The sequence below is a fragment of the Procambarus clarkii genome, chromosome 17 (genome assembly GCF_040958095.1).
Source record: "Procambarus clarkii isolate CNS0578487 chromosome 17, FALCON_Pclarkii_2.0, whole genome shotgun sequence".
Lineage (NCBI taxonomy): Eukaryota > Metazoa > Arthropoda > Malacostraca > Decapoda > Cambaridae > Procambarus > Procambarus clarkii.
Window position 1 is genome coordinate 25,676,913 of NC_091166.1, and position 13,663 is coordinate 25,690,575.

Consider the following 13,663-nt stretch of genomic DNA (forward strand, 5'->3'; position numbering starts at 1 on the left):
ATAAAAAAATAAAAGTATTATAATTATTTATTTATTATATACAGTTTATATGTTTCTCTAAATAACAGTTAATCTCTAAAATATAACAGTTTATATAATAACACTTTGTTCTAACAGCTTTATACTTACGGAATTGTTTTAAAATGGATTTCATTTTTTTCCTGTTCAATACACGTTGTTGAACTTGACATCATAGCTTGAATTAAATTTGAGGTGAGAGCATCTTTCCTTTTAATGATGAATTCATGGTCATCACAAGATATTAACTTGATGTATGTGGAATTAGGACCTTCACATCCACCATAGAAAATCTGGTAATATTGCGTTAGTGTTTTTTATCTTCAAAAAACATTCAATCCTATTTTACATCATCTCATCATGATAAAACTTAATATGTATATTGTGGAGGTTTCTCTACATTTAAGTTATCATTTTTCATAGCTAACCAAATTTCTTCGGAATGGGGTTTACTTGGATGAAAAAATTCATTGACAAGAAATTTAAGAAATATTTGAGCATCCTCAGTAACCCACATATTACAACAATTGTTTGCATAAACATAATATATGTGAACATATACCCAACAATTATTATACTTAATTCTTGCTGTTATGGTGTAATACCAACCATAATAAATGAAATAATTATATATCCGGTCCATATGGTCATATTTAATAAAATCTTGAAATCCGGATTCGGATAATTCTTCTTTAGTGAATGTACATTTTTCTAAGCATTCAACTTTACATTTAGTTTCAAGAAATATCCTATCTAGCTCACTTTTCAATTCTTTAAATTTTTTAAAATTAGAATCATATTTAAATGGAGTGTCAAATTTATTTATAAAAAACTTGATTTTTTTATATTCCTCTTCATTTACCTTTTTATCTTCATCTTCTTCTTCAATTACCTTTATATCTTCATCTTCTTCTTCAATTACCTTTATATCTTTATCTTCCTCTTCAGTTACCTTTTTATCTTCATCTTCTCCCCTTTCTTCATCTCCCTTTTCATCTTCAACTCCTCCTTCATTTACTTTCCTCTCTTCATCATTTCCCAATTTCTCAATGCCAACTGCTTCCCCATTACCAATATCCATTTGGTTCATTTTTCCCAACCTGAAAAATATATATATTATAATTGAAATAGTCTGGTGTATTGAAATAGACTAAGATGATCATCAATCTATTCAAGGAGAAACAGAAACAATCTCAATCAAAAATTGAAAGTTATCTACTACTTAAAAAAAAGAAAGAAAGAAAAAAGAAAAAACAAACTGAAATACTTACGCCTTATTTACGCCTTAGTAAATGTTAATATACTACACAACAATGGTTGTAAGTATAACTTTTAGAAGTTCACTGTAGTAATATCCAAAGAAACGCAGGATGAGAATTGAGATACTGCTCGGATCCCACCTCCTTTTATACAACACACACACACACACACACACACACACACACACACACACACACACACACACACCCACACCAACACAAAGACACACACCCACACCAACACAAAGACACACACACACACACACACACACACACACACACAACGACACACACACACTTACACACACACACACACACTTACACACACAAAGACACACACACACAAAGACACAAAGACACACACACAAAGACACACACAAAGATACACACACACACACACACACACACACACACACACACACACACACACACACACACACACACACACACACACACACACACACACACACACACACACACACACACACACACACACACACAAAGACACACACACACAAAGACACACACACACACACACACACACACACACAAAGACACACACACACACACACTTACACACACAAAGAGACACACACACACACAAAGACACAAAGACACAAAGACACACACACAAAGACACACACAAAGACACACACACACAAAGACACACACACACACACACAAAGACACACACACACACACACACTTACACACACAAAGAGACACACACACACACAAAGACACAAAGACACAAAGACACACACACAAAGACACACACAAAGACACACACACACACACACACACACACACACACACACACACACACACACACACACACACACACACACACACACACACACACACACACACACAAAGACACACACACACACACACTTACACACACAAAGACACACACACACACACAAAGACACACACAAAGACACACACAAAGACACACACACACACACACACAAAGACACACACAAAGACACACACAAAGACACACACAAAGACACACACAAAGACACACACACACACACACACACACAACGACACACACACAAAGACACACACACACACACACAAAGACACAAAGACACACACACTTAAACACACATAAAGACACACACACACACACACACACAACGACACACACACACAAAGACACACACACACACAAAGACACAAAAACACACACACTTAAACACACATAAAGACACACACAACGACACACACACACACACTTAAACACACATAAAGACACACACAAAGACACACACAAAGACACAAAGACACACACACACACACACAAAGACACAAAGACACACACACACACACACACACACACACACACACACACACACACACACACACAGCTCCTCCGCTCAGTCACTCTTTGACATCCGGCACCCACAAGCATATATACACACTTGGTTATTTAAATCTAGATAAGGCAACACTGTTTTAAATCATATAGACATCTAATGTATAAAAAAAATACATTTGAAATTAACTAGAAAGTTGGAAGTTTATGAAGAATGGTATATAAACCAGCAAAAGATTAAACATGAATACACCAAACAGGAATAATTTTTTGTGACATATTAACACGGAATCATGTGACGAAGGGAATTACTTTCGTATTTTTAGTGATATTGATGACTAATGATAATATTGTTTAAGAACCCGAAATCCCCATCTCTTAACTGACATCATTCAAACCGGGAAAAAAGGATGAAATTGTAACGTTTATCAATCAAGATGAAGGTATATTACCAAAAGCAGCAGCAACACCACCACCACCACCACCACCCCTACTTAAAAACATTGGTTTACCATCTTAGTATAATGTCTCTTTCTATAATAAAAATCCAGCCCCTCTTTTTTATATATATATATATATATATATAAAATGTATAAAAAAAAATCCCAAAATCAATCCTTAAAATGGATTCTGACCTATCACACCTACCATCACCATCACTACCACAATCACCACCGACACCGACTCCGCCACAATCACCACTGCAACCGACACCGCAACAATCACCACTGCAACCGACACCGCAACAATCACCACTGCAACCGACACCGCAACAATCACCACTGCAACCAACACCGCAACAATCACCACTGCAACCGGCACCGCAACAATCGCCACTGCCACCATTCAAAGAAGATAATACTGAAAATTTAATGATTGTGGAGGATCAAACAAACATATTTATTAATAATCAAAATGATGAAGAAGAAAAACGAAAATATGTTCAATTTATACAAGAAAAAGTTTCAAATTATAAAAACAACTTTCATAATTCCAATTCACCTTTCAAATTAGCTTTTATGATCATTAATAATATGGTTATCCCGTATTATAATTCTTCAAAATGTCCAAATAAAATTTCAGATGCAATTTACAAACAACTTATTTTAATGCCGAATGAGCAAATTTTTCATGATGCATTGATTAACTATTATAAAGAAAATCCTATTCATCTATCACCAAATTGGAAAATTGACACCACAAATTTAAATAATTTACAGTTGTATTATTTGTATCACATGTTAATACAATCTGGTTATGATATTGAATATAGCAATTCACATTTATTCTCCATATAATTAAATTGACAAATAAGTATTTTAATAATAAGTAGTATAGAAATGATATTATATTATATTTTTTTTTAATACCTTTATTCTTATTGTAAATATTATTTAAAAAAAAGTATCACTACAGAGAGTATATCAATTCGAGTTGGATATATGTGGTACCTAGTAGCCAGAACGGACTTCTCAGCCTACTATGTAAGGTCTGATTTGCCTAATAAGCCAAGTTTTCACGAATTTATATGTTTTCTCTAATTTTTTTCTTATGAAATGATAAAGCTACCCATTTCATTATGTATGAGTTAAAAAAAAAATTATTGGAGTTAAAATTAACGTAGATATATGACCGAACCTAACCAACCCTACATAACCTAACCTAACATAGGTTAGGTTAGGTTAATATAATATATGTTAAGTAACGGCCTATTGAATGAATCTCAATCATCAACTCCCCACTATATGATATATGACTCACGCCGTTTACCCGCGCTTCTTTGAATTTCTTCACTTTGACATTCCGAGCACTGGGCAGAAATCACATTACATCAACATCTATCTCTGACCATCGCATTGCTTTGCTTTGTTTTAATTAGACAGTCGGATTCCCCTGGTCCATACCAATTTTGAGTTGATTACTATATATGATGGTCAATGTTGGAAACTAGTTCAACAAACAATTTAGTTATCATCGAACCTATATCCAATATTTGCATTATGAATTTCAATTGTGATGATGCTGGGTACCCATCCATCTTCAGTAGAACCCATCCAGAACCATTTTGGGTTTATGAGGTATGTGTTTTATATTTTTTTTTTTTTGGGGGGGGGGGACACTAGTACTAGTTTCCTTTAGTCTTTTTCATTCCCAACCAACTTTTAGTTCAGTCAAACTTCTCGTATCCTAAAACAAAAACAAAAACAAAAACAAAAATAAATTAATAATGAACCTTGATATTTAGCACGTGCATTTTAACTAACATAAATAAATTTGAAGAAATAATGTACTATTAACTCATCACCTCTATTTTTCTCTTAATTTCAATTGCATCATCTTTATTAATGAAGGTGTATTATTATTCATATATATTGGTGGTTCTATACCAAAAACTGCCTTGTAAGGCGATATGCCAATTCCACGTGAATATGCTGTGTTTTTGGTGAATTGCACAAAGGGAAGTCCAGCTGACCAATCTCGCGTTTGATTTTCACACATCCAACTGCCAAGCATTTTGATTAAATTTTCTTTTGTACATTCAATGCTCCCTTGGCTCTGTGGATGACGAGGTTTGCTATTAATGAGGAGCATGTTGGGCCACATTTCGTTTTTTAGCTCTTGAATCACCTCTGCCACAAATTCACGGCCGTTATCGCTCTGCAGAATTCGTGGGGCTCCCAAGAGAGCAAATATATCGAGTAAGTGGCGTGCCACTTCAATCGCCCGTTTACTGCGAAGAGCTCGTAAAACCGAAAACTTTGTTAAATGATCTTGATAATGTAAAATATATTTATACACACATCCTCCTTCTTTTTGCATATTTATTAAATCCATTTGTCCTCGCTCCGCAAAACTGGTCGATACAATGGGCCGTATTACCCCCTTTTTCGTCGAGGAAGTCGTTTCAAATTGCATATGTGGCAGAGTGAAATAAAGAGTTTCACCGATTGTTGAGTGACGTTAGCGATAGTTTTACTTGCTTCAAAATAAGTTCTTTTTTCTCCTCCGTGACAAACTGCTCTGTGTGCATCATAAATCGTATCATACAATTGCCCTTGATGTATGAAACGACGACACATCCGGCCAGGATCAGCTGTTGTTGCTCCTGTTGTTGTTGTTGTTGTTACAACCGTAGTAGAATGACGATTGTCACTGGTCAGTTTACGCTTTGTCCCCCGCTTCATTCTTCGTTCAGTTTCGTCGATGGTTACTAAGACATCATCCCCAAATAGATTTTTGACATCATATCGAGACAATAGATCATATTCATGAGAAGATTTCCAATTCAGTTTCAATTTAGCATTTTTGACTTCCTCAATGTATTGTGCTAATTTTTCTCGAGTAAAAATTTTCCGACTCCCAGGCCCACCTTTTTCCAACATTTGGCTAATTTTTAATTCAAATTCATGTTTGCTGCAAAATTCTTCGTTTTTCTTTTGCTTTGATATCATCCTATCACTATTTTAATTTTATTTCAATATGTTTATTATATAACCACCAAGTTTTTTTTTTTTTTTTACAAATCGCCTAGAACACTAGTGATGATAATGGAATTTGACTTGAAAAGGAATTGAAAAGAAGAGTTTGAAGCCTTTACTGTAAACCTGAAGAATCTCGAAATATAAATAAAAAAAAAATATATATAATGCCATGCCTAGTAAAATATATAATATTGTCAGACGGATTTAATAAATTTACCATTCATTAATTACATACCAAAATGAGTGGACAACATAGCATGAAAACATTAGAAGGTTTAAATTTCAAAATAAATTTAAACATTTTAAAACGAAATGGGTTTTATTATAACAAACAAGAAAATCTATGGAAATGTATAAAGTGTCATTTGTCACTTACATTCAATATAAATAGTAATGCAATTGTATATCCAGAACATAATTGTACATTTATTTCACAAATTAAAACACCTATCAGAATGTTTAACAACATTTTTTTTTTGAAGTTTGAAAGTGCACGTCTAGACACATTTAACAATTGGAAATTCCCATGGATTTCCCCTCTAAATTTAGCTAGGGATGGATTTTTTTATCTTAAAAGAAACGATGCATGTGCATGTATTTTCTGCAATACAGTTATCAAGAACTGGCAAATAAACGATATTCCACATAATAAACATAGACAAAGAGTTCCTTATTGTCCATTTATCATGGGAAAACCCGTTGGTAATGTCCCTTTAGAGTTATGTGAAGTTATTCTGCAATCAAATTTAGTCCTCTCATTGTCACCTCATTGTCCCAGTGTCGATCGAACATATGAAGATTGTAAAAATCGCCTGGAAAGTTTTAGCACATGGCCACTTACATTACCAAACTCAGAAGATCTAAGTTCAGCTGGATTCTTTTATACAGGTCTTAGTGATCATGTGAAATGTGCTTTTTGTAATCTTGGGCTATGGAATTTTGACATTTCTGACAAGCCTCTACTTCTTCATATTCAATGGAATCCGGAATGTAGCTTTCTGAAAAGTTTCATGGATTTATCCTCGAACAAAATTGAGATTACAATACGAAAATTTCGAGAGGTATCTGTAAATGATAAAAAAAATCTAATTCAATCTTTAATTGAAGGAATGGATACCATATGCCAAACCATTTACCATGATAATATACCTCGAGATATTATACATAGTATTGTAAAAGAAACTATAGAAAAAAAAGAATTTGCAGTATTGTTTTCATATATTTTATTTCGGTATAAATGTCAGGAAAAACAATTTGGGAAAATTTTGGTAAAAAATTTTCCTCAAATAATAAAAGATATGGAAACTACCACAACCCAAACAACACCCCCACCATCACCCTACCCAAACCCCACCAACACAACAACCCCCACAACAACCCAAACAATAACCCAAACCCCACCAACACAACAACCCCCACAACAACCCAAACAATAACCCGAACCCCACCAACACAACAACCCCCACAACAACCCAAACAATAACCCAAACCCCACCAACACAACAACCCCCACAATAACCCAAACACTGCCACCACCACCACCACCACCACCACCACCACCACCACCACCACCCTCCCAAAACCTAACCAACACAACAACCCAAACAATAACCCAAACACTGCCACCACCACCACCACCACCACCCTCCCAAAACCTAACCAACACAACAACCCAAACACTGCCACCACCACCACCACCACCACCACCACCACCACCCTTCCAAAACCCAACCAACACAACAACCCAAACACTGCCACCACCACCACCACCACCACCACCACCACCACCACCCTTCCAAAACCCAACCAACACAACAACCCAAACACCGCCACCGCCGCTACCACCACCACCACCACCACCACCTCACCACAACCCCAACAACATTACCACACCACCACCACCACTCCCTACTACACATTAATGAATATAATCCATGTTCCGTTAGAATACAAAAAATATATAAATTATTATATAAACACCATTCATTTTTATATACAAAATAGTCAGTATGTCATCTCAGTATTGTAAAGAAACTGATTTTTATTACAAAAATGCACATCTTCCTCCCACTATAAATATGCCATTAATACAATTAAAACCAAACCAATTAAATTATGATAATAAAACTAAAAAATCTTTAGGGCTTTTATATGTAGATGCCAGTCAATGTTTTAGTACAGACGAAAAAGTTATATTAAAAAAATGTAAAATCCTAATGTTACATTCTCCATCATACTTTTATATTTCGTATCTTAATAATAAAAGTTATCGACATAAATGGAATGATAAAACGAAAAATGTTATTATTTTTGAAAATTCGTCCCCCATGAGTCAAGCCGAATATGTTAATTTATATCAACATATGTTTGGTAATGGAAATACAATAGAGGGAGAGTATACACTTCCTCGTGGTCAACCTGAAAAAATTGATCAAAAGATTCCGATAATTACCCAAATTAGAGAGTTTATGGAAGAAACACATTGTTTTCATTTAGATTTTATACCAATTATTAAAAGAATTAAATTGGGGATGATTCATAATAACCAATATAATTTACCAATGATATCAGAGGAATGGATAGCACTGAATGGTAAAACCTATCAGTGTGATTATAGTATTTTAATTGAAACTGAAAATGCAAATAATTTAATTCAATTTACGCACTCTCGGTCTCGATGTTTAAATTGGATACTTGGAACTTTAGGATGTATTTTCAACCTAAATGATAAGAAGACCAACAACCATGCAATTAAGAATTATATGCATCGTTTTCCTTTCAGTCATCGCTTAGATGAAGAAAAAATTGCCTGTTATTTCCCACTTGAAGAAGCCCTAATACATATAAACAGCCATCGACTCAAAACACTAATACCCTTCAATAGTGAAACATTAATTAAAACTATAATTAAAAAAATAAAAGAAAATCGTTAAATAAAATGGTACATCCTCATCTTTCAACAACAACAACAACAACGGCTTCAGGCGAGAATCATCAACAACTTCCTCAGTTACTACCTCAACCTCATGTTATGGATTTGAGAATAGCTAATAGAGTACATGAAGAATCTTATTGGAATCCAATACCAACCACATTAACAACTCCCACAATTAATGAGACACATGATAATAAGGAAATATCACAGGAAAAAATGAATGTCGTTAAGAAAAAAACAAATTGGTCCCTTTCTATTATGTATCTGTCTTTTTTGGTTGGTTTATTAGCCACCTTTTATCTTTTGGGAACAAATATTTCCAAATCATTAATGTCATTAGTAATTGCTATTATGGCTCTTTTATTAATTACATTTATCTTAACTTACCATCAATATCAATATAAATCAATTGTTTCTTATGCCCAAAAAATCGTTCCTCCAGCTAAACAGCTTATACATCTATTAAATTATTAAATTATAATTAAATTTCATAGTCATTTTATTATTTTTCTCCTATATAAAAAAGAACAAAAAAAGATATGTTCGGTAATAAAATATTCACATATTTTATACTTATTATATTAATTATCTTATGTTTGTTTATTACAATAACATCTGTTATGAATGTATATGATAAAATACCATTTATGGATTCAGTTAAATCTGATGATCACATGAAATATGTTATGGGGTCACATCATGCCATTGCTGGGCTAATTGCAGTAATTCTCGTGATTTTTACAACGATTAATACATATAAAATTATAAACCATGAAGAAAGAGACCAAATGAATTTTGAAGCACAGTAAATTTAATAAAGTATTCGAAAAAAATTTGTTGTAATGTATGACATTTACCAAGTCATAGAAACAGGTGCTTGCTTTATTTTTTTAATACAAGTGTAATCAATACTGATCATAAAATTACCTAAATTTTTTAATTATAATTATAAAAACCTACAGTGTGTGTGTGTGTGTGTGTGTGTGTGTGTGTGTGTGTGTGTGTGTGTGTGTGGGTGTGTGTGTGTTGTAAATAGAAATATATTAAATTTGATATATACAAAATTCATATTATATACAAAATTCATATTCTATAATGTTTACAATTTCTAAGATCTAACTGTATATTTATTAATTGAAGGTGGTGGTATGCCTAATATAATAATAATAATAATAATAATAATAATAATAATAATAATAATAATAAAAACTCTGGGAGAATGGTAATTCGAATGTAAGTTACAAGTTACTAAAGAGATATTCATCAAATCCTTATTCTCAATAATGGATCCTAAGTGAGTGGGTAAAACGACACATACAGAGGAAGAAACAAACAACGGGTAGGTCTCCTGAAACCCATTTAAACCTATTACAAAAAACAATAACAACCACCAAAATAAATATATATATATATATATATATATATATATATATATATATATATATATATATATATATATATATATATATATATATATATATATATATATATTTATATGTCGTGCCTGGTTGCCAGAACGTTGTATTTGGCCTACTGTGCAAGACCCGATTTGCCTGATGGGCCGAGTTTTCATGAATTTATATTTTTTTCAATTTTTTTTTCTTGTGAAGAGATGAATCTGTCCATTTCATTATGTATGGGTTGATTATTGGAAATTTTAGTTAAAACTAATATAGATATATGACCGAACCGAACCTAACCTAGCCCCTAACCTAATTAACTTGTGCATGGTGAAATGTACAGATTTATCACTTCATAGAGGAAAATTGGAAAAATATATAGATTCAGGGGAACTTGCCTCGTTGGGCAGGTCGGGCCTAGCATAGTGGTCCAGGTGTGGCTTTCTGGCTGCTACATATGTCTATTATTTTTTTTTTATAATATGCTAAACGAAACCTCTCAATGTTCAATAATTCTTAGCCATTTATTAAAAAAATTGTGGGAAGGACTCTCTCGACGCCTCACCCTGCCACAGTGGGTCGTCTCTCCGTTCTGTCTCTGTGTCGGATCAGGGACGGATCCTAGCCCGCCTTTTGAGTTCGAATCTCCGTTTTCGGCGACCCACCTTAACACCCCCCCTCCCCTCACCCATCCAGAGCAAAATCCCACCCCTTACCCCCCAAAGTCCTCGTCTCTGCGTTAGTAGCTGGAGTGCTGGTGGAGGTGGTGACAGTGGCACCGCTGTCGTCAGCAGCTGGAGTGCTGGTGGAGGTGGAGGTGGTGAAAGTGGCACCGCTGTCGTCAGCAGCTGGAGTGCTGGTGGAGGTGGAGGTGGTGACAGTGGCACCGCTGTCGTCAGCAGCTGGAGTGCTGGTGGAGGTGGAGGTGGTGACAGTGGCACCGCTGTCGTCAGCAGCTGGAGTGCTGGTGGAGGTGGAGGTGGTGACAGTGGCACCGCTGTCGTCAGTAGCTGGAGTGCTGGTGGAGGTGGTGACAGTGGCACCGCTGTCGTCAGCAGCTGGAGTGCTGGTGGAGGTGGTGACAGTGGCACGTGCTGTTGGGAGGGTGGCACTGACATCATCTGATTGTGGAGAGATGGTGTCGCTGTTTGTGGATTGGATTCTCATCCACATTAAAAATAAAATAATTAGTAAACATATACCAACAACAAATATATAAATGTTCATTTTTTTTATAATAACCAAAACAAAAAAAATATTAGAGGGTAATTCATAAAAAATAAAAAACAACAACTAAGTATTTTGGGTAATTGCCAATAAACAAACAATATATTAAATTATTAATATAATTGAAAAGTTTTAATTATAATATAAATTACCATATACATCCTTGTGTTTTAGGTGGGGTATACAAATTTACATACTGATTAAATGACATTGAATCGCACAAATCTTGTGGTATATGATGTACATCATTAGGAGGTTCTATTTGGAAGTTGGGGATGGATGTATCTGCTTTTATAGTTTTATCAACAACTTGAAGATATTCAGAAGGATCTCGTATTTGTACTAAATAATTAGGTTGAAGAGTTGTAATGTTGTTTCCCGGTGTTACTTCAAATTTCCTAAATACCCCAACACTGCGATTCATAATATTTTGCAAATGGGCAATGGTATTTTTTAATACTAACATCTCATTAGAACATAGGCTCTTGAGAGTAACAAAACCGATTTGATCTGAATATACTACATTAGGCGATGCTATTTCAAGAATATTTGTGCCATTTTCGGGATAGTCTGAAAATATATCAATACCATTGGGTTTTTCACCTGCAAGATTATGATTAATATCGAGTATTTTTGAGGGAGACATTCCAATGGCAATATCAAAAATAGAATAATTAACATTATTTATATCAACAGGTTTATTCAGGTCATCATTAAACTCTGAAAAGTAATTTTTCAAATTGTCTATATTTGCTTTTAAATTCTTACGAAACATTTCCGAATCATTAATATGTTTCTCCATAGCAATATCAGCGAGATCAGGAGAAGTGGTAGTATTTAAGTCAGGAAAACTGTCTGGTTTAATAGGATCTCCAGGTTTGAGATTTGTATTAGGTGTCATGGTATGTGCTGTATTTACAAATCGTTTATGAGGTGGATATTTAGTACCATCTTTAAGTCCTCGTTTCAATTTTTCACAGGCTGTAGTTGATTTAGGTTCAGTACTGTCAGTAAAAACGGCCTTCCCTTTATTATTAATGATGAGAATATTATGTGGAGTAGTGATACACTCATTATTGAGTGGAGGGTATTTTTTAAGATCTTCCGGATTATTCGAGAGGGCAACCGCTATGGCTAGAAAATCATGTATTCGATGTGTGGACAAGGGTTCATAACAAGCAAAATTGGTTCGATTCAAATATAATCTACTTCCATCATTATCTGTTATAGTTTTCACTTGTAAACGTCGCTGTGATTGAATTAGTTGAGAATAATATATGTTTAAAACTGAATTTACATCAAAAATATTTAGTAAAACTAAATTTTCTTCACCTTTAGCTGCTTTAACAAATTTATGAGGTGGAGAAGTTATTAATTTAATCTTGTCAGTTGGTCTAGGCTCACCTTTGTAATAACCATTATCAAGAGAAGCAGGGAGAGCGTTCATAAACTTTTCATAACATTCCAATTGGTCTTTAATGTTATTATTATTGCAAGGAACAGTTTCCTCTGTATCAACCCAAATTACTTTAACCCCCTGATCTATGAGATTTGATGGCATAGCTAACATCTGTAAAAAGATTTTTGAATCAGGGATTAGAATATTACCTGGATGAAAAGATATATTCATAGCATTTTGCATGTTAGGATAGACTTTTTGATTAACATTATAACTTGTTAAGACATGAGCCATTGGTCCTAAATTATAAGTTTTATGAGGTCCAGTTTTGTTGGAACAAAATGAGTCTTTAAAATCTTTCACCACGTCTGTTGATAACAAACCCATTTTTAGATATAAACAGGATGGACATATAGCAGACAAACTTTTATAAATATTATGTACTGGTTTTTCCCGTGCTTTTCTATACAAATCTTCAATTTGTTGTAAATGATAATCTTTTTCTTCATATTTTAGGTCAGGAAATAGAGCGTGAATACAAACACATTTAGAAGAATTACCAATCATATTTAACTGTTGACCCAAAGCTTTTATGAAAGAAGCACGTTGGTTAGGGTCA